Here is a 23,815-nt window from a genome sequence, read left to right on the forward strand (position 1 = left end):
TCAAGATATGCGCCATTTTCATCAGGCAAAAGGTTCTCTGCTGCCCATCGAAGAGTAAGTTGCAGATATGATGGCCTTTTACTCCCTAAATGTATTTCCTAAAACATCGATTTTCTTGCATGACTGCAAGACGGCGATCAACATCAGGCAATGAACACTGAAACAATACTATTAATCCAATCTACAAACTTTATTAAGATTTGTCATTGTCCCAATAAATTGTCCCAAATTTGAATTCAGTCATCTTGTCGCTTCAGTCTCCTCTGATCTGGAACAGTTTCCTTAGTCTTTCTTTCTCACGACATTGGTATGTTTGAAGGGTACAAGCCAGTTGTTTTGTAGACGGTTCATCCGTTCTGGTTTGTTGGCTGTTTCCTCATGACTAGGTTCAGGTTGTGCACTTTGGGCAGGAATCCCATGAGAGTGAGGCTGAGTTCTTCCAAGAGCTTCCTATCCGAAGAAACATGCTGTTGATTAGTCCCATTGCTGCAAGGCCACCTTTGCTCATTTGAATAAGGTGGTGTCTGCCAGATTTCCCCATCGTCAAGTTACCGTTTTACCCTTTTGGAACAAAAACTATTTGAGTGGACTCTTCCTGGAGATTCTCTATGTTATTCCACATCTATATCATAAGCATTCTTCTCGGAAGATAGTAAAATCCCAGAGTGAATGGAGCAGAAGTTGTCCTTTGCTAAACTGTTGGTGTGCTCCCTACAGCCTGGTGAAAGGAAAAACTTAAAACAATCTTTCAAAATTAGCACCAGGAGTTTCTCTCTCCACAGGGATTCTCCAGGGTTCACCTGAAGTTCAATCCTGGTGTTCAACCCTGGTATCATGGTAGTCAGCCCCTATCACAGTTTTGATACCTCCATCTTCAAGGGGAAACTCAACTGTGATCATTCTTCTGTGCTTAGAAAGTCAGGAAATGTTCTTGTAAGAGTTTCTTGTAAGAGTTTCAACAATAATGCTGAAGTGCTAAATTAAAAGATTTCCCATTTCCCTCTTAAACTTGAATAAAAGCTTTCTGATTAATTGAAGTTCTCTAGCATATAAAGAAACCCTGTTCCACCTTTGACAAGTATATCCCTAATACAAATATAATATTTACTTCATATTTGATATTTTTATGTTTTTCCACATACATGTGAAATTGTATTCATGGAACTTTAGATTTTTACCATAATAATTCCCCTTGCCATTTAACGTTTATGGGTTAACTGTTTTTAAATGAACATTCCCAGCATCAAATCATGTGGTGATTCATGGGCAGGAATTGTGTTCATTCTCTAAAATCATCTCCTAGAATATTTACTTATTTTGTTGTTTCTTTAGAAGGAGTGTGGGAAAATGTGCTACATGCATTTCTCAAAGTTAGACGGTTACCACTTAAAAAAACCCAAAGCGACCAGCTTCTAAATGCTTCCTCACCACCAGGGAAGCTTTCACAGCTTCACATTTACTGAAGTGCTGGGCCTCTAGTTGCAGATGCCTTGTTTACATTCTTAAATGAGAAATGAAGACTGGAGAGGATATACAGCATTGAATGTGACTGAGTCTGTAGCTTCCTGTTCATTTACATCCACGGACAGACCAGTGGAAGCAGAAGAAAGACGTCCTCCTTTCTTTCTCAAACAAAACTAGAGGTAAAGGAAAGAGAAGCAACCATGAATTGGAAGGTGGAGGTGTCTGGCATTCTCATCCTTCATGTCCTTCCCGACTCCCACATTGGCTGGGAGCTGCTCTCCTGTTGTCCCTCCCCAGCACACATGAGGCCTTGAGCAACCAATCCAGCGGACTATGGCTGATGTTCCCACTAAACCGAGGACTCTCTCTTATTGTTGTTTGTATCTAGGGCACCTAGATAAGTTCCTGAGACATGTTAGGCAGTTGAATGGACAATTGAATGCTTCAGAGGTTTGATTAACATCATATAGTATTTTATAGGTGGAAAGAGACTTTCAATAATGTAGCACAATGCAACTTTTTGTGGAAGAGGAACGTGACTATGAGTAGTTAAATGATTTGCCATCTATTTAGTTGAAAGAACAGGACTGGAGCCCTGACTGGTTTGGCTCACTGGATAGAGCGTCGGCTTGGGGACCGAAGAGTCCCAGGTTCGATTCTGGTCAAGGTCATGTACCTTGGTTGCTGGCACATCCCCAGTAGGGGGTGTGCAGGAGGCAGCTGATCGATGCTTCTCTCTCATTGATGTTAAGAGTTTCTTGTAAGAGTTTCAACAATAATGCTGAAGTGCTAAATTAAAAGATTTCCCATTTCCCTCTTAAACTTGAATAAAAGCTCTCTGATTAATTGAAGTTCTCCAGCATATAAGGAACCCCTGTTCCATCTTTGACAAGTATATTCTTAATACAAATATAATATTTACTTCATATTTGATATTTTTATGTTTTTCCACATACATGTGAAATTGTATTCATGGAACTTTAGATTTTTACCATAATAATTCCCCTTGCCATTTAACGTTTATGGGTTAACTGTTTTTAAATGAACATTCCCAGCATCAAATCATGTGGTAATTCATGGGCAGGAATTGTGTTCATTCTCTAAAATCATCTCCTAGAATATTTACTTATTTTGTTGTTTCTTTAGAAGGAGTGTGGGAAAATGTGCTACATGCATTTCTCAAAGTTAGACGGTTACCACTTAAAAAAACCCAAAGCGACCAGCTTCTAAATGCTTCCTCACCACCAGGGAAGCTTTCACAGCTTCACATTTACTGAAGTGCTGGGCCTCTAGTTGCAGATGCCTTGTTTACATTCTTAAATGAGAAATGAAGACTGGAGAGGATATACAGCATTGAATGTGACTGAGTCTGTAGCTTCCTGTTCATTTACATCCACGGACAGACCAGTGGAAGCAGAAGAAAGACGTCCTCCTTTCTTTCTCAAACAAAACTAGAGGTAAAGGAAAGAGAAGCAACCATGAATTGGAAGGTGGAGGTGTCTGGCATTCTCATCCTTCATGTCCTTCCCGACTCCCACATTGGCTGGGAGCTGCTCTCCTGTTGTCCCTCCCCAGCACACATGAGGCCTTGAGCAACCAATCCAGCGGACTATGGCTGATGTTCCCACTAAACCGAGGACTCTCTCTTATTGTTGTTTGTATCTAGGGCACCTAGATAAGTTCCTGAGACATGTTAGGCAGTTGAATGGACAATTGAATGCTTCAGAGGTTTGATTAACATCATATAGTATTTTATAGGTGGAAAGAGACTTTCAATAATGTAGCACAATGCAACTTTTCGTGGAAGAGGAACGTGACTATGAGTAGTTAAATGATTTGCCATCTATTTAGTTGAAAGAACAGGACTGGAGCCCTGACTGGTTTGGCTCACTGGATAGAGCGTCGGCTTGGGGACCGAAGAGTCCCAGGTTCGATTCTGGTCAAGGTCATGTACCTTGGTTGCTGGCACATCCCCAGTAGGGGGTGTGCAGGAGGCAGCTGATCGATGCTTCTCTCTCATTGATGTTTCTAACTCTCTATCCCTCTCCCTTCCTCTCTGTAAAAAATCAATAAAATATATTTTTTAAAAAAAGAACAGGACTGGAACTTATCTGGTTGTTTTTCCAATGCAGTTTATGTAAATAACTTACAGATTTGGATAAAAACAAATTAGAGAGAATGTAGAGACTACTTTACCCCATGTTCTTTACTTAATGTTGACATCGCTGACGTCCCTGGAAGAATTCACCTTTTGAAAATAACAGCCTTGAAGTTCAGAGTCAATGCCTTGTGATGGATAACCTCCGTCAACCTTCATGTCAAAGCAGTGTTCTCCAGGGAAATCATCTGGAACCTGCTCCACTTAGTGATGTTTTCCATTTTAGAATCAAGTGCATAGATGACTCTAGGGTCATATCAATACTGAATATTTGTTCTTTTCAAGACTGGCTTGTTTCACTCAACATAATGTTCCTAATAGTTCCACCACTTGAAATGAATTCTTCTACCTACTGAAATGTTCTCAAGACATGGGTAGATCTGGAAATAAAAAAAATTTTAAGTGAATAATAAAGTTGCAGAAGGATGTGTATAGTATAACAACATTCATGTAAATTTTATTCTCTGCTTTTTAGTAACATTCAGTAAAATTTACCCTTTTTTTTGGTGTACAGTTCTATGAATCTTGACCAATGCATACAGTGATGTTACTACCACCACAATCAAGGTACAGAACAGTTTTATCACACACACATGCAAATTCCCTTGTGGAATCTCCTGATAGTCAAACCTCACCCTGTTCCCCAAGCCCCTCCACTCTCTGGCATTCACCAATCTGTAAGCTGTCACTGTGGCTTTCTCCAGAATGTCATATAAATGGAATAATCTGTAACCTTTCAAGACTGTGTTTTTTTTTTTTCATGCAACATAATGCCCTTGAGATTTGTTCAAGTTGCTGTGTGTATCAGTACTTCCTATTTTATTGCTACTAGTATTCCAGTTTGTGGACAGACCTTGGTTTGTTTATCCAATCCCAAGCTGAGAGACATTTAGATTATTTTGCATTTGACATTGCAAGTAATGCTGCTATAAACATTTCCATACAAGTTTTTATGTGAACATAGATTTTCATTTTACTGAGGTAAAAATGTAGAAGAGGGATTGCTGGGTTGGATGGTTAGTACATGTTTTAACTTTATAAGAAACTGCTATGCAGTTGTCCTTAGTGATTATAAGAAATGTTTAGGCCACCCACGGAGGGGTGGGGGTCAGGGGGAAGGAAACAAACACAAAAAAATGAAACTAACATAAAACAACAACAAAATACCAGACTTAAGCCTTAACATCACCCAACCATATGCTTTTACAAGAAACTTACTTTAAATATAATGATATAGGCACTGACAATAAGTACTATAGGTAGTACTTAGAGCCCTAACCTCTTTTCTTATTTCCCACTCTCCCTTCCTCTCTTTCTCTCTCTCTCTAAAAATCAATAAATAATTTTTTAAAAGAAAAAAAAATGGAAAAAGACATCATGCAAACAGTAGTCAAAGGAAAGTAGAAGTGGTGTAGCAGTATCAGATTAATTAGACTTCAGAACAAAGAAAGTCACCAGAGAAGAAGGGAATTAAATAATGATTTTAAAAAGGCCAATTCAACAAGAATACATAGAAATCCTAAATGTGCACACACCAAACAATAAAACTGCAAAACATGTGAAGCAAAAAGTGTTAGAATTAAAAGAAGGAACAGACAAATCCACAGTTATCGTTGGAGACTTCAACACTCTTCTCTCAACAAGTGATAAAACAACTAAACAGAAAATCTTCCTAATATAGAACTGAACACCAATAACCAACAGGATTTCATTGACATTTAAAGAATGCTCTACCTAAAATATCATAATACACATTCTTTCCAAGTACCAATGGAACATATACCAAGGTAGATCATATCCTGGGCCACAAAACAAGCCTCAAAATTTTTAAAAGAATCGAAATCATACAGAGTGTGTTTTCCAACCATAATGGAATCAAACTAGAAAAAAAAATGAAAAGATAACATGAAAATCCCTAAACACTTGGAAACTAAACAAGGCACTACTAGATAATTCAAAAAAGGAAGTCTCAAAGGAAATTTAAAATTGCATTAACATGAATAAAAATGGAAATACAACATTTCAAAATTTGACCAATGAAGATTATATGATTGTCTACATAGAAAATCCCAAGAGAAATAAAAAAACTCATAGAATTAATGAGTGTGTTTAGCAAGGTCCTAGGATATAAGATAAACATACAACAATCAATTATATTTCTATATGCTAGCAATGTGGACACTGAGATTAAAAAATATAACATCATTCACAATAGCTTAAAAAGTAAAGTACTTGGGTATAAATTTAATAAAACATATATAGAACATGTATGAAGAAAACTACAATGTTGACTGAAGAAAAAAATCAAATTTCTATTTCTTTGACAGACATACTTTGTGCATGGATTGAGAATACTGAACATAATACTGATGTCACTTCTTCCAAAATTTCTGTAAAGCTTTAACACAATTCCCATCAAAAGCCCAGCAAGATTTTTTGTATGTATAGACAAGATTGTTCTAAAATTTGTATGAAAAGGGAAAGGAGCCAAAATAGCTAAAACAATTTTGAACAAGAAGAATAAAGTAGGAGCAGGAAGTAGTCTACCAATTTTAAGACTGATTATATAGCTACCGTCATCAAGACTGTGTGGTATTGTTGGGAGGATGCATGCATAGATCCATGGAACAGAATTTAAAAACCCAGAAATAGACCCACACAAACGTGCCCAACTAATGTTTTAACAAAAGTACAAAGCAATTCAATGAAGGAAATATACCCCTTCCAACAAATGGTGCTGGAGCACAGGGACAACTATCCACAGGCAAAAATATGAACTCCAACCGAAGCCTCAAACCTTATAAAAAATTGTTCCAGGTAGGTCATGGAAATAATGTAAAACATAAAACTATAAAATTTTTAAGAGAAAACAGGAGAAAATCTTCAGGAACTCAAGCTAGACTGAGTTCTTAAATTTGACAATAGAAACACAATCCCTAAAAGGAAAAAAAATGGTAAGGTGGATTTCATAAAATTAAAAAACATTTCTCTGCAAAAGATCCTGTGAAGAGGATGAAAAGACAAACTACAGAATGGGAGAAAAAACTTGCAAACCAGATATCTGACAAAGAATGAGTATATAGAATATATAAAGAGCTCTCAAAACTCAGCAAGAAAACAGATAAACAAGTAGAGAATAGGCAAAAGACATGAAGAGGCAGTTCACAGAAGAGGATGGCAAGTAAGCATATAAAAAGATGTTTGCCCTAGCCGGTTTGGCTCAGTGGATAGAGCGTTGGCCAATGGACCCGAAGGGCCCAGGTTCAATTCCCGTCAAGGGCATGTACCTCGGTTGCAGGCTCCTCTCCTGCAGGAGGCAACCAATTGATGTGTTTCTCTCACATTGATGTTTCTCTCTGTCTTTCCCTCTGTCTTCCACTCTCTCTAAAAATCAATGGAAAAAAATATCTTAAAAAAAATAAGTAAATAAAAAGATGTTCAATACCATTAATCCTTAGTGGAATGCAAATCAAAACACAATGAGATATCATTAAACACCTATCAGAATGAACTAAAAAAATAGCGATGACTCACGATGCTGACGAGGATGCAGGGAAACTGGACCACTCATCCACTACTGGTGGAAATCTAATATGGTACAGACTCTCTGGAAAAATGGTTGGCAGTTTCTTAAAGAATTAAACATGTAACTCCTATCACTTAGTAATCAAAGTCATGGACATTTATTCCAAGGACATAAAGACTTACGTTCTCACAAAAACCTCTACGTGAATATCTTTGGCAATAATAATGTTTACTAACGATAGCCCCAAACTGGGAACAATCCAGATGCGCTACAATGGATGACTGGCCAACCAAACTGAAGTGCATCCGTACCATGACTATTACTCAGCAATAAAAAGAAATGATCTACTAATACTTAACACAACAGCTTGGATGAATCTCCAGAAAAGTATGCAAATCCCAATGGTTGCATACTGTATGATTCCATTGACATGATGTTCAAGAAATGATAAAAGTATAGAAACAGAGACCAGATTAATGGTTTCCAGGTGTTGAGGAGAGGGTCACGGTGGGAAAGGTGTTAGTGTGCTGGTAATAGGGCACCATGACGAGTCCTTGGGGTGATAGAAATGTTCTATGTAAATCAATGTCAATATCCTGTTTGTGATATTGTATTATACTTCTACAAGTTGGGGGAAAACTAGAGATCACTCTGTATTACTTCTGACATCTGCATGTGAATCTTCAATTATCTCAAAATAAAAAGTTTAATTTAAATACTATATCCAAAGAGAAAATGACTACATGTTAGTATTTATAAAAATAGTTTGGTGAGTATATGAGTGCTTGTTATATATTTTTGTGTACTGTTATGTGTGAAGTTCCTTTACTTAAAAAAAAAAATTCTTCAAGATTCAGGTCAAATGTCACCTCTACTCAAGGATACTGCCAGTTAGAACTACATTAACTTCTCTTTCTCCACAATTCTATGGAGATAGATTCAGAATCAGAGCATCATAAGTCTAATGCCATGTTATTCATCTTTATTATATCTCTTACCATAACCCCATATTTAGCTCAGAGCCTTGAATGCAATTGCTATTCTTATTGATACTATTATATTTATACATTTAGCTGGGTCCTAGAATTCTAATCTGAAAGAAAGAAAAACAGAGATCACACAATTTGAGTCTTCATTCCATAAAGGGAAACAACAACAAAAAAACAAGCCAAAACAAATATGTTATAGAAATTCAAAGAAACCATAGGGCATTGAAAAAGTACAGTGTGCTTTTTTCCAAAGCAGTTTCTTTGCCCGAGGACAAAATACTGTTTGCGGAGTAGAAATTGTTTTGTGAGGAGACTTCGTCAGACGCCCCAGGAAACCTCCCCTCTCTCCTTGGCTGGCTCACCCATCCCTGAATCAGCTGCTGGCCCAGGGCATGAGATTCAGGACAGACCAACCAAGGCCCCTTCCCATCCTGGGGGTTTGGCTGCTCCTAAGGACCTGAGAGTTGTCCTGAGCAAAACGGGGTCAGGACGGGTGATGGAGGCTAATAATAAAGTCCATTTGCTCTCCCTTTCTGCCCTCTCTCATGCTGTGGCTTTTATTCCTGCCTCTCTCTTTCTGCAAGTTACTCTGTTTCATTTCTCTTAATGAGGTCATACCAGGGGTTTAAAATCCTGAGCTGACTTGAATTTAAGAAAAGAGAAACTTTCTTCCACATGTTTTATGTCCACGATAATACTGTATATATGCTAAAGGCCTCAGGCTAAGCCAGGTGGGCCATGTTACTGATAACGAAGTCACAGGGAGGGATCCACAGGCTTGTGGAGATGACTCAGGAGGAGCTCTGATTCCAAGTGGCTAGAGAGCCAGAGAGTAGAAGGAAGGTAGGGGTCTGTCACCTGGTGGGAGGCCCTTCATGGCTTGGGTGAAGCTGGTGAGTTTCCCTAAAACTAGACGGGAGGCAGCCAGGATGAGTCCACACAGAGCCCAGGAAGGAGAAGGGCGGGGGAACCTAGATACAGTAGTGCGTTTCTGGTATGTGTTTAAGAAGCACAAAGGTTAAAGGTAGGTCCAGGGAGAACAGGAAACCAGCCAGTAAGATAGCCTAGGAGAGGGATACATTCCTGCTTTAGGATTTCAAGGGAATATCGAGGCTAAAGCATTTGGAAGCAGCCAGATATTCAAGGATATTGGACCACAACACTCAGGTCTGTGTGTCGGCTAATGAATGTCCCAGTTCCTTCCACACAGTCTCCAAGGATTTGCAAGATCAATGTTAGTTTAAGGCTCCACTTAATTTCACTAAAGGAAGCCCTTTTGGTAATTACAGAAAAAGAGCTACAAAATTCAAAAGGAACTTGGGAACTTGGATTAAAAGCAGACAAACATAGAAGCACTGAAGGCTGGGGAAAATGTCATTTAATGTCCGCCACTAATCTAAAGAGATTATTTTCGCTAATTGTCTGTCTAATTCATTTGGGAGAGTTTAAAATATTTATGGGACTGGCCTGGCAAATATTTAGTGGTGACATAAAGTACTGTGAACTCTGGAAATAAAAATAAAATAAAAAAAGAAAGAAAGAAACTGGGACACAGAAGAAAATATTTTTTTTCTGTTCTCTCTGAAAATTTCTAGGAGAACACATGAGTTACTATTAATAGTGCTTATTTCTGGGCAATGGGGCTGGAGGTTGGGAAGGGAAATTTTCACTTCCATTCTGTGCTGTTGGCATTTTTTTCATTCAGCATAAACTTATATGGCTATTGTAATTTGTGCAAGTTAAGTAAAATAAAAATAACGGAAAAGAGTTTATTAGTAACCCTGGCTTATAGAGAAAGTCAGGACCTGATTTATCCATTCTCGGTTCTGTTATGATCAGTGCTATTGTCTTTGCTGGGATGAATTCCTGATTGAGTTATCCTGGGCAGCCTCACTCAATGGGGAGGAATTGGGCCACTGATTTTAATAACAATAAAATGAAGATTCTAGATTGTATGCTTTGCAGAAAGCTTTGCGTACTAAGTATCACCAGGAAGCCACCACTGAGTCTGAGCTGCACCATGCTCATAGATACCCCAGGAAATGTCTAAAGATCAGACACAGTTCATTAGGAAATGTAACAGACTGGTAACTGAGCACAAGTGACAGATTTTAACTCCAGTTAGCGCAATAGTGCAGAAAAGCCTAACCTTGCTTCTGTTTGGGGTGAGGGAGTGGGGAGAATGTCATACTAAAGGCACCGTTTCAGGGGAGGGATAACTCCTTAATAGGCTAAAGAGAAAATGTCTTTAATGTTTCAAATGTACAGTTATTGTTCTGCTGCTGATATCAAAAAAACACATACGTATTTAACAAAGATTTGAAGTGGTTCTGGCTTGCTCCTCACACTTTCAAAACGTCTGAGCTAACCTGGAATGTGGAACAGTTCTTTAGTCTTTGAAAATATTAACTCAAATTAGATTCCCCAAACTAGAATCTCTAAACAAGTAAAAATATTATGACATGTGATAAGCTTAACCTGATGCCTGATGTATTTGTAATACTGCTTACTTAGTTTTATTTTTTTATAGTTTTTTGTTAATCCTCACACAAGGATATTTTCCATTGATTTTTTTTAGAGTGGAAAGGAGGGGGAGAAACAGAGAGAGAGAGAAACATCGATGTGAGAGAGACACATCAATTAGTTGCCTCCCACATGCTCCCTGACTAGGGCCAGGGATTGAGCCTGCAACCTAGGTATGTGTCCTCCTTCTGAATCAAACCTGGGACCCTTCAGGCCACAGGCCAACACTCTATCCACTGAGCCAAATCAGCTATGGCTGCTTACCTTTTTTTTAAAAAAAAAAAATATGTTTTTATTAATTTTTTAGAGAGAGATACAGTGATCGGTTGCCTCCCCAAACACACGCCAATTGGGAATGGAATTGGCAACCTGGGCATGTGTTCTGACTGGGAATCAAACCGGAGACCTTTTCGTGCCCAGATGATACTCAACCAATTGGGCCACACTGTCTAGGGCAGTGATGGCGAACCTTTTGAGCTCGGCGTGTCAGCATTTCGAAAAACCCTAACTTAACTCTGCCGTGTCACATATAGAAATTTTTTGATATTTGCAACCATAATAAAACAAAGTTGTATATTTTTGATATGTATTTTATATATTTAAATGCCATTTAACAAAGAAAAATCAACCAAAAAAATGAGTTTGTGTGTCACCTCTGACACGCGTGTCATAGGTTCGCCATCACTGGTCTAGGGCCTGCTTACCTTTTTGATGCTAGTATTTCAGTAACAGTTCATAACTAAATTGTTTTGTCATTTTTTTCTCTTTGTAACCCCCTGCCCCAACACACACCTCTGTAGCACTGAAACCGACATTACAGATGAGGCCGACACCACAGATGAGACCGACACCAGGGCTAAATGCCATAGAAAGTTGGGGGTCCAACAGCCAAGTAGGAAGCTTATGTGAGACAAGGTCCTCTCCAACCTGCAGAAACACAACTTGGATTTATCTCTCTCCTTTCCTTTCATTTCATCTTTCATTTCCTTACCTTGCCCTTATTTTATTTCTCCATTCTACCTTATATTCTCTTTTCCTTTATTTAGTTTCTAAAAATGAATGAATGGTGGACTTGGGGGACGGTGGGAAGATAGGGTATCTATTGAATACTCTTGAGATATTTGCTTGTTACTGAAAGCTTTCCACCTAAGGTTTTAAAGCTCCACTGTCCCTATAAAAATTAATTCTTGAAAAATATAAGCTTCTGATTAACCGTAGAGCTCTAATGATTTAGGCAAGTTTGATTTTTTAAAAATATATTTTATTGATTTTTTTACAGAGAGGAAGAGAGAGAGGGATAGAGAGTTAGAAACATTGATCATCTGCCTCCTGCACACCTACTGGGGATGTGCCTGCAACCAAGGTTGAACCTGGGACCTTTCAGTCTGCAGGCCGATGCTCTATCCACTGAGCCAAACCGGTTAGGGCCAAGTTTGATTTTTTTTTTTCTGAAGCATTCAATGGTTCCTTCTCCTTACGTCTGTAGAATATAATTTACTGGATCTGGAGTCTAATGAAATTTAACACAGTTTAACTCTTAAAATAACTGGAAAAGGCACTCTTGTTTCTCTCTGTGTTATTAATACTTGCTTATGTTCAGACTAAGAGCCAAAATTAGTAGGAATTTTATCTGAATAGTTTATTTCAGAATAACATGTGCTCCTCAGAGCCATGGAATTGGCTTTGTGTGCAGCTGGGTGAATAGTTAAACAGCAGGGGGAAAAAAAAGCTTAGAAAAAGACCAAAACCAGGGCTTCTCAGTCTCAGGACTATTGACATTTGGGGCTGGAGAATTCTTTGTTGGGGATGTGGGGTCCTGTCTCCTGCAATGTGGAATGTTTAGCAGCATCTATGCAATAGATACCAGGGCACCCTCCCCTCCCCCAAGTGGTGAAACAAAAATGTCTCCAAATATTGCCAATGAGCCCCCTCAGTTAGGGAGGGTGTTTGGGGGGGAGGGGGGTTCGGGAGGGACAAAATTGCCCCCACTTGAGAACCAATGACCTAAATTCAGCAGCATAACTGTTTTATGAACAGTCTCAGGGAATTATTTCAGAAACTTTCAAAAATTAAAAACCATAGCAGGGTACATTTTTACATGCCTCTGCACTTTCCTTGGTCACTTGCCAAGGAGGTGGGTCGCAGTCTCTCCCAGGGGACTTAGGCCTGCTCCAGGAATGGACTTGGATGATCTAAGAGATCCTTCTCCCGTCTCAGTATTCTGGCTAATGACAGCATAATCAATGTGCTGATGCAGAAATCATGCTGAGAAAACAATGGGAACAGGGTCAGGTTCTCCTGAAGAAAGATTTTTTTTAGTAGCCTGGGCCAATCACAACATTCTGGGGTATGTTTTTCATAAGGTAGAAAACAGAGATTTAAGGCAAAGTAAAAATAGCAGCCTTTTTATTGTATTCCAGTACACACTGGTATATAGATGGAGCTAAAATGTAGTTATCAAAGGAGAAATCTTAAAATTTGTTAACAGGTGGCTTAAAAGTCACAGCCAAATCTATATATTGAGTTTGGCAGTAAAACACCTTCTTTCCTTTTTGGGAAAAATATCACACTATGCTTCCTAGATTCTGCTGAATTATGAAACACAGAAATGAGAGTCAGGAACAACAACAAAAAAAGCCATTTTCCCCCCTCTCCCTCTTTATTCTCTCCTGCCTTCCTTTTTTTTTTTTTCCATTAGTGTTCACACATATACGAAAAGTTGATTCAACACATCTGGATTGTGCAATCAGGCACAAGGCGCGGTTGTGTCAGCACAAGTATTGCTCACTGTCAATATTCAGTTGCACATTTAAAATCAAGCAGCCGCCTTAGCAGGCTCTGTAAAGAAGGGAGTGTGGGTTTTCCCAGCTTCTCCGTAGCTTGCAGAACCAAGGACAGGTCTTTAGTTGTAAGAGGTAAAACTATTCAGTGGACTGCTTCCTAGTGGGAGCCTGGCCCACTGGCTCCACCGCCCATGTAGCTTTATATGTCTGAGAGCATCTGCTACCGGAGGGAAGACGGGGTCCGATGAGTGCCTGGCTAACTGATAAGAATTTCACTTTATTGAACAACATCCTTATTAATGCTTTCTAAGCCTCAATAATAAAAACTGTCATTAAAAGTCTGATCTTCAAGCGCCCTACACTACAAACAAACTAAAGTCTCTATTGTTCATCCAGCTCTTGTATTTCCCCCTTCCAGCTTTAGCCCAGGTTGTTTCTCTGCCTGGGATGTTCTTTCTTCCCAGGGCCACGTGCTCTCCAAATCTTGCCCATCTGAACTGCCACCTCCTCCGTGAGGTCTCCTGAGGAAATCATGCCTCCCTATGACCCGCCTCAGCACGGATCTCACGGCTCTTGTGACACTTCACTCTCTGCCTTATTTTGCGTCATTTATGTTTCCTTTTCTATTGCATAGAAAACCCCTGGAGGGAAGGATCTGCATGTTGTTCCTTATTCTCTTTATCCTACCACCTGGCTTAGGACTTTGCACACTGTGCTCAGTAGATAACATGTTCAACAACGCTTAAGATACCGTGTCCATGACTGATAGTTGGTCTACCTCAGTCATTCTGCCTGGAGGGCAAGATAACACAGTGCAGCTCCTCTCCAGCCCCCTCAGGTGAAGAGAGGCAAAGGCCAGTTTTCACGCAACTCCCGGGCCGGCTGCTGCAATCATTCCCTCTGCAAACGTGTGTCAGAGTTTTTGCTCCTGTTCTTTCTACATATCTGTGGCGAGCACGCCGCCCAGTAAACGCTGTCTGCTTCTTGAAACGGGCCTGTTACTAAAGACACTGTCATTCTTTTTCTATCTGTTGTATAATGCACCAACCTGTTCTTTCATATTTAGAAACATAGGAACAATTACATCATCCAGCTGAACTCTTTTGTAGGGAAGCCACTGCCAGAGAGAGGTTGAAACGAGACCCCACTTCACCTTTCAGAAAGACCAGGAAGAATATTGCAGAAGTGAATTCTAACGAATGAGGACGGTCGAAATTTGGAGTTCCTAAAAAGCTGTTGGCTTGTGACTATATACACCCATGTTGGGATTAAAGGAACTATTTGAGCAGAATATTGCCTCCCATAGAATGAGAGTTAGATTTCTTTAATGTGACCTGGGCCTGGGCCTGTTTGTCTCCCTTCTTCTGAAGAACTAAAATCTAGGAAAACCATCTTATGCTGTCTGCTAATTTGTGGACACGGCCTCTTTTGCAATATTTGAGATTTATATAAAGTTTATTTTGTCTTCAAGATATTGTGCCATTGGTTGGGTCTCAGACGGTATTGGGGACAAGGTAATGGCACTCTGGGACAGCCTATGGAAGGACAGCTAGTTTGGGGTCCTGGCCCTGCCACTATTGGCAATTTAGTTTGGGGTAAACCAATTAACCTCTCTGCCTGGCAGTCTTGTATTTGAGAAATGGAGTCTACAACAATGCATATCTTCGAGAAATGTTGTGAGAGTGTGAGGTAATGCATGTGAAACTGCATTGAAGATTGTCGAATGCTATATAAACCCCAGTTCTTCTTAGATCGCCAGACTCTTTGATATCCAAACCATACACTCATTCAAATCAACTGCACGTGGTGTTTATGAGCACCTTCTCCATGGAGGTACAGGAGATAGAAAGCTGAGCCGGAGGTGCTGACCTTCCTCTCAGAGCATTTCATCTAGAAGTGAAGCGAAGGAGACAAATGAGTTTAACCACGCTTACTTTGTGAATCTGGAAAAGCAGCTTATCCTATGCATGTTGGCTTCCTCATCTGTGAGCTGGAAGTAGAAATGCTTACTTTTCAAAAACAAGACAATGCACATGAAATCTTGAGCCCGGGGCCTGACATATCTAGCTGCTCAGTAAATGGTACCTTTCCAATAAATAAGAAAAAGTGCCAACCTCAAATGACAAGGGTTTAAATGAATACACAAGAACCATTAGATCTGGTTGGAAAAATCTTGATTTTGTTGAACATTAAAATATGATTTGAGGCTTAAAGTGTAAATAGATTTCTGCATTTGAACATAATGGTAGCAATGGTTCATTTGTACCATGCACTGTCCAGAGCATTTTACATGTATTATCACATTTAATACTCACCCAAACATGGTTAGTGTTATCATCCCCATTTGGCAAATGAGAAGACTGAGGCACAGAGGGTTGAGGTGACTAATCCAAAGAACTGCAGATAGTTGGGATCTGAGCAGGGCCTAGACACACAAGCAGTGGGATTCCTAAGCTGCGCCTTATACCTGCGGCATAGATTGGGGCCGGGGACAGGGCAGGAGGTGGGGAGGGGGTGGGAAGCACTATAAGAACAGGGAAGATGAATGAAAAACTGAGGAACTTTCTCTCCTGAGAAGAAGTGGCATAAAGAGAAGAAGGAGATGTGGCCAGAAAGAAACTGTGTGATGGACAATGTTTAGGGATGAAAGGGCAAGAGCGACAGGGTTGTCACAGTGGCCACAAAGATGTCACAGAGAGTGGCCTGCCATTGAGCCCAGTTAGTGCCTGTTGACTGTGAATGCAGGAAGAAGGAGGGTTCTGGATTATGCAAATCAGGCCAGAGTTAAACGTGCGACCTGGGTTTTCTTACAAGGCTGTCCTGTCTAAGACCCCAAGGTTATCGTCTTCTCTGCCCACAAAATGCTGCTGGCCTTTGCCTTTCACCAGAGACTCCTCTGAAAAGCTTTCATTTGTTGTCACCCTTCATGAGGGCCTAGCCATTATGTGTCCTTTTTAGAAAGGTTAGACTTGGAATTGTTTAAGCTTGCACAGAACGTCATCCTGTGCATGGTTGGTCACGCCAGCATCTAGATTGGGAAAAGTACAAAGTGCATGGAAGGAAACAATAAACACCTTCAGTCTTTAAAACACCAACGACCACAAACATGCTCATTTTCCTTAAGAAGCATAAAGACTCGGGGCACATTTACTTTGAAATGTTATCTTGCATGGTATTTCCTCTCTTTTCTCAAATGCTAAGGTTTACAGACACAGGTTCATTGGACCTCAGGTGTCAGACTTTCTTTTCCATAGAATCATGACATCTACACACAGCTGAATATTGTTAGCATTCAGATGCAAGCTTGCTTCCTCTGCACAAGTTAATCAGGAGGGTGGATGTCAGTGGGAATACATTACACCGCCTTAGTGTTACCCATGGGCCTCTCATTTCATTACTAGTCCAGAGAGCACTTAGTGTTCCCCATGGGCCTCTCATTTCATTACTAGTCCAGAGAGCAGGTCTCACTCAGGATTTTTGGCTCCTGATCACATGAGCTCACCTCTGCATGCAAAATTAGAGCCCCTGCAAGGTAGTTAGCATAAATTATTTCATCCTTCTACCACAAAAACATCTTTTAAGTAACTTCTTTGTACATGCGTTTTTGCCTCTCCATCCTTCTACCACAAAAACATCTTTCTTTTGGCAAAATATTTATGACTTTTAAGTAACTTCTTTGTACATGCGTTTTTGCCTCTTACCCATTGAAGGAAAACCTAGTGTTCTATTAAGTAATCTAAGCAACTGTTTTTTATTTGTTGTTTTTGCCAGAAAGATCCAACGAACTGCTGCAAATTTTTTTGTTTTTTTTTTAAATTACTGTATAAACTACCTGCTGGAAGTTTCGTAAGTTGATGCTATCATCTATTCGGCCTTCCCCATAAGGACACCAATTTCTCCTTGATTTTATCAGAATTTGGCTTTGTTTCCTGGATTTTATTATATTTTATATGAAAAGGATGTTTTTAAAGGAATAGAATATTTGCAAATAAAGGTTTTTATCTTCTCCAAAGCCAAATATGGGTAAAGCACTCTTTTTGTAGTATATAACTAACAAAAAATGAGAAATTTATGTTGGAAACTATTTCATGACTAGTCAGGAGAGAGAATTTAGCAGGCTTGTGATAACAGGTCTTGGCTCCCAGGCCCAACTTCACAGGCCCAGAAGCTTATAATGGCCTGACTACGATATAAAACAATGTTGGTCATAAAGGCATTTGATAATGATGTCATATTCATAAAGGTAGCCTGCAAATGGTTAAAAAATGTTGTTTACCCCCCTTTCTTTACTTTAGAAACCCTTTAGGGGTGGTTTTTGCTACTAATCAGTAGTCATTCCAGAACAAAGGCTTCATTCATTGATTAATTTATTTAATCAACCATTTATTCATCAAATATTAACTGAGCATCTATTAAGTGCCTAGCACTATTTAAGATACTTAGAATACATTAGTGAAAAAGCAGAAGACTCTTGCCCTCCTGGAGATTACATTCCTGTGGGAGATAGGTAGATAATAAACAATAGACATAATATATCAGAGAAGGACATACTACCTGGGAAGTTTATAAGTGTTCTGGAAAAAAATAAAAAGGAGAGCAAGATAAAGGGGAGGGAGAGCTGGGAGTGTAGGAGTGGGTGGCAGGAGGGATCATTGAGATAGGCTCTATTGAGATGATAGAAGTGAGGGAGTTAGCCAAACACCTGGCTTATGCAGGGGCAACGACTAGAGTACAGGCCCCAGTCAGGAGCCTGGTGTCGTCTCGATATGACAAGCAATAGGTTAGAGTGGCTGGAACAGAGAGAAAGGTAGCCTTTCAGAAGAGGACAGAAATGGGGGCAGGCATGATGGGATTTTGAGTAGCCACATGACACAACCCGACTTAATATTTAAAATATTAAGAAATGGAGCTGAGTGTGGAAGACAAATCATCAAATCAAGGGACACCAAGGCAAACAGAAGGTTGGAACATTCCAGAAGTAGTTCTGGAATGCTTGGTGATATGCCAACAAAGAACAGAGTCAAGAAAGGGGGCCAGCACTGGGCTCTACCCTCGATGTAGCTGCTTGATTAAGTAGATATATAGAGCTCCTATTCTTTAATATTTAGAATGACAAGAGGTAAAATACTACACCAGATGGAGCTAGTTGGGGATATCTTACTCTGTCATTATTTTTAAACTTCATGGTGCAATGTAGACTTGTGTCAGTCTACTTTTTTCTTTCTCAAAAATCTAACTCTAAGGATTTAGTTAAAAGGAGAGAGAGAGAGAGAGACCCCTACTACAAAAGAAGGTGTCAAAAACCAAGACACAAACAAGAGCTATCAGAATAATAAGATTGAACTTAAAACTTCTAAAGAGTTATCTTCATAGTCTGTGTAAACATAAGTTAGTTATGAGCAAGAATACTTGAGGGTTCTCAATTATTTTACTAGTACATGATGGAAAATATAGGAGAACAGCTGTTAGAAGAAATCCTAGGAGAGATTACCGCCCTAGAAAAGGAGGTCTCTAGGCCTCTGCTGACCAAGTAAAGCCAGCAGAATGTTTAAAGGAGACCACAGGAAAATATCTAATCACGGGAGACTAGAACAATGTTGGCAGGTCATTTAGCTGTAGGATGGGAAATAGGCTGCAGACCTCATTGCCAACTGGGAGTAACTTCTGGAGTGCTGAATTGTGAAGAATTCTGAGGCCACACCTGGTGTTGGTTTAGAAATAGTACATTGCAGATGAGTGATGTCTACCCTCGGCCAAGGAAACAAGAATGGCGTACAGAGACCACATATTTAAAATTCCTGACTAGCTGGTCCTCTTGGCTCCATGTCTGTCTACATTCAAGTCATCTTAGAAAGATGAGATGCTATTCTATTTTTAAGAGACCTGAAGAAGTCATATAAACTTCTTTCAGAAATGCAAAGATTGCTACTTAAAATAGATTCTCCTTGCATGGCCAAAGACCCTGTGGCTTTAATGTCAAGTTGTTCTCTTTTGAGTTGGCCTCAGGGGAGAATGGAGGAGTGCCATGTCCTGGGAATCCACTGTGGTATCCTGGCCACCATCTGTGTCTAAGGTATTGACTGTCTCCTTTCAATAATATTGGCTCCATTCATCTGGGGCTTCCCTTTTCTCAATGTCCTCTTCCCCACCTTTGTCAGCCGTACTGGCAAACTGGGGCAGAGGGAGCCTCAGGGAGATGGTGGGTCGTAGAGAATCTGGGTTCTTGCTCTGGTTCTGCCACCAGATCCCTGAGATCTTTTTTGCTCTACTTTTTGGAACCTGATTTCCCTCATCTGTCAAACAAGAGGGAGTGAGCCTGGGTATAAGGACTATCCTAAGAGCATATGGTGGTCCCATGTGTTTAGTGCATAGAAGAGGGAAGGGGGAGGGTTGGCATCTTTGATCAGATTCTCAAAAGGGGCTGTAAATCCCAAGCTGCTGAGAATCACTGCCTCGGTGATTTCTAATATTCTTTCCATTCGAAGCTTTGTATGTGAACACCCCTTTTGGTATAATCATGCTCACCCCTGGGAGATGTGGCAAAGCATTCTCAAATGGTAGCTTCCAGTTCTTACAGAAAATGGACTCACTGCTATTAATGGAGTCAGATTTTAGAAGATGACTAAGGTACAACCCAAAATGTATAAGAAAGAGGAAGTGGGGTTGTTAAAATTATTCAGAAAGCCCACAAGTTATGAAAAAGGAGACCCTGTTCTAGAGGATTTCCTTGCCTTTTATTTTATTTTATTATTTATTTATTTTAAATATTTTTTAAAAGTTGATTTTAGAGGGAGAGGAAGGAAGAGGGAGAAAAAGAGAGAGAAAAACATTGATTGGACGCCTCTCACCCCAACCGGGGATGGAGCCCACAACCTGGACATGTGCGACCAGCAACCCTTCAGTGCACTGGCGGACACTCAACCAACTGAGCCACACTGGCCAGGGCAAACTTCCTTGTCTTCAATGGCTTTACATCAGAGGGAATCATTCCGGTCCCTGTGGTCCCCGGGAGAAGCAGCAGCAGCAGCTGCCCTTGTCCTGGCTGTGGGCCACAGCCACCTGCTGCCAAGGTCCTGCATGTTGGGTGGCTGGAGTGAAAACAGTTTAGCTACATTCACCAAATGTGGTTGTTGTCCACTGGATGCAATATATTAGAAATTCATGTAAGAACAGAAGAAGGTCTGGAAAGGTAACAAAATGACTCTCCTACTGGGAGAGGGGACGTGGATGGGTGAGCTTAGCTTTACTAGCTGTACTTGCTCCTAGGATTCCTGGAACAAACGGGGTGGCTGACAGCAACAGGAATGTATTCTCTCACAGCTCTGGAGAAGAGAAGTCCAAAAGAAAGGGGTCAGCATGGCCACGCTCCCTCTGAATGTTTTAGAGTCCTTCCTCGCTTCTTCTTGTTTCTGGTGGCTCCAGGTGTTCCTTGGTGTGTGGCAGCATCACTCTAGTATCTGCCTCTGCTGCCACATGGCCTTCTTCCCTGTGTGTCTCTGGGTGTCCTCTCCTCTTCTTAAATGACACAGTTCTTTAAGACCTACTCTAAATCAGGAAGATTGCACCTCAAGATCTCCAGCTAATTACATTTCAAAGACTCTATTTCCGAACTAAAGGCCCAGTGCCCGAAATTTATGCATGGGTAGGGTCCCTAGGCCTGGCTGGTAATCAGGGCTGATGGGGGCCTTTCGGCTGCCAGCTGGGGCCTTCCTTTGTTCCGCCCTGCCCCCTGGTGGTCAGTGCATAATTGCTCTCCTGGTTGAACTCCCATGGGGACAATTTGCATATTAGGCATATATATATATATATATATACACACACACATATATATATATTCACATCCTGAGGTTCCCTGATGAATGGGAATTCGAGAGAACAGTATTCAACCCACACCAGTATTGTCTGAAGTTTTGTGTGTGTTTTTATGAGATTGTATTCATGTTTTATGTTAGATATTAAGAAATAAAATGAAACTAAAAACAGGGTGCTATACCAGAAACCAGTACATATGCACACACACACACCACACACTTGCTTACTTGGGCTGGATTGTAGGGGAGAGGGTTGATGGTTAGGGCAGGGAATATAATCCTATATGCTAAAGAGGTAATATGCAAATTGACTATCACTCCAACACACAAGATGGCCACCCCCACGTGGTCAAAGATGGCTGCCCCCATGTGGACACAAGATGGCCAGCAGGGGAGGGCAGTTGTGGGTGAACAAGGGCAATTGGGAGGGACCAGGCCTGAAAAGGAGGGCAGTTAGGGGCGATCAGGCCTGCAGGGGAGGGCAGTTAAGGGTGACCAGGCCGGCAAGGAGGGCAGTTGGGGACGACCAGGCCAGCAGGGGAGGGCAGTTAAGGGTGACCAGGCCGGCAAGGAGGGCAGTTGGGGACGACCAGGCCAGCAGGGGAGGGCAGTTAAGGGTGACCAGGCCGGCAAGGAGGGCAGTTGGGGACGACCAGGCCAGCAGGGGAGGGCAGTTAAGGGTGACCAGGCCGGCAAGGAGGGCAGTTGGGGACGACCAGGCCAGCAGGGGAGGGCAGTTAAGGGTGACCAGGCCGGCAAGGAGGGCAGTTGGGGGTGATCAGGCCAGCAGGGGAGCAGTTAGGCGTTGATCAGGCTGGCAGGGGAGTGATTAGGGGGTGATCAGGCTGGCAGGCAGAAGCGGTTAGGGGCAATCAGGCAGGCAGGCAGGTGAGCGGTTGGGAGCCAGTAGTAGTCCTGTGTGAGAGGGATGTTTAACTGCCCACAGTCGGACATCCCTTGAGGGGTCCCAGATTGGAGAGGGTGCAGGGTGGGATGAGGGACATCCCCCCCACCCCCCGTGCATGAATTTCATGCACCGGGCCCCTAGTAATAATAATAATAGCCAACACTCATAGAGTACTTACTATGTGCCAAACACTCTTTTTAGTGCTTTTTGTGCATTAAAGCACTTAATCCTTGGAGCAACTTATGAAGTTGGTGACATTATCCCCATTTCACAGGTGAGGAGACAGAAGCTTAAGTTACTTGCTCAAGCTCCTAGGGGAGATCAGGACTGTAGTCTGGACAGTCTGACTCAGAATCCATGCTCACAACTGCCCTGCTCTGCTGTCTCTCCTCATGCAGGTACATATAGGAGATACGGGCCTGATGAAGGAAACTTGTCACCACTTCCTAAACACACACAGACACTCGTACTCCCCCTGCCCCTCCACATAAAACACAGCAAATGAACACGCAGCTTCTATGGCTAGATGTGTTTGGAGCACTTCATCTGCAGAATCTATTGAACTGCACATTGTCAGGCATTTACTTAGGACAAATATAAACTTGTATGAACTGAGCAAACCATACTTATTCATGTGCTTTACTCAGGGCTTTGCAGACCACTCAGACCACAAGTGATTGCAGCCAATCAGAGTGCAGCATTGCTCTGGTCAATGGGTAGCCAGATAGATACCTCGAGAGGTTCACTTCCTGCAGCTTCCAGCAAACCACCGCTAAACTGCAGTTGTGGTTGACTTGGTATCTTACAAGCAGCACACACAGAGTGAAGGAAAAGGAATTTTAGCCGGCATATTTGCAATTCTAAGAATGATCGAAGTGCTTACCTATATGCCAGATGCTATGTTGAGTATATTTTCTCATTTAATTCTTCTGAATCATGAATAGACTCAGGGCTGGAAAGGTGACTAATAATAGAATCAGTGGGTCCATTCCTGTGGTAAAGATGACTATGGGCTTCTTCCTGTAAACTTTCCCCCAGGGCTGCCCCAGCTGTGGCGTGGACTTTGTTATATGGTTCTATGCACATTTAAGGAGGACAATTCTCTATGTCAGCGGTTCTCAACCTGTGGGTCGCGACCCTTTTGGGGATCGAATGACCCTTTCACAGGGGTGGCCTAAGACCATCGGAAAACACATATATAATTACATATTGTTTTTGTGATTAATCACTATGCTTTAATTATGTTCAATTTGTAACAATGAAAATACATCCTGCATATCAGATATTTACATGACGATTCATAACAGTAGCAAAATTACAGTTATGAAGTAGCAACGAAAATAATTTTATGGTTGGGGGTCACCACAACATGAGGAACTGTATTAAAGGGTCGCGGCATTAGGAAGGTTGAGAACCACTGCTCTATGTCAAAAATGATCTACATGATATTGACCACGTTCTCACTGTGGGAGCACGGTGCGTGTAACTTGTCAGGTACTTTCCCTCATCTGAATAACTTCCCAGTAAAAACAGGTCCTTCCAGTGCACAGCCTGAAGCTCTGGGGGCAGAGCAGACACCTCTGGCTACACCAGCTCAGCTGTGTCTCTCTGTGTTTGTCCCCCAGGGGCCAGCTCAATACTAGGAAAGTCTACA

The sequence above is a fragment of the Myotis brandtii genome, unplaced genomic scaffold (assembly GCF_000412655.1).
Source record: "Myotis brandtii unplaced genomic scaffold, ASM41265v1 scaffold79, whole genome shotgun sequence".
NCBI lineage: Eukaryota > Metazoa > Chordata > Mammalia > Chiroptera > Vespertilionidae > Myotis > Myotis brandtii.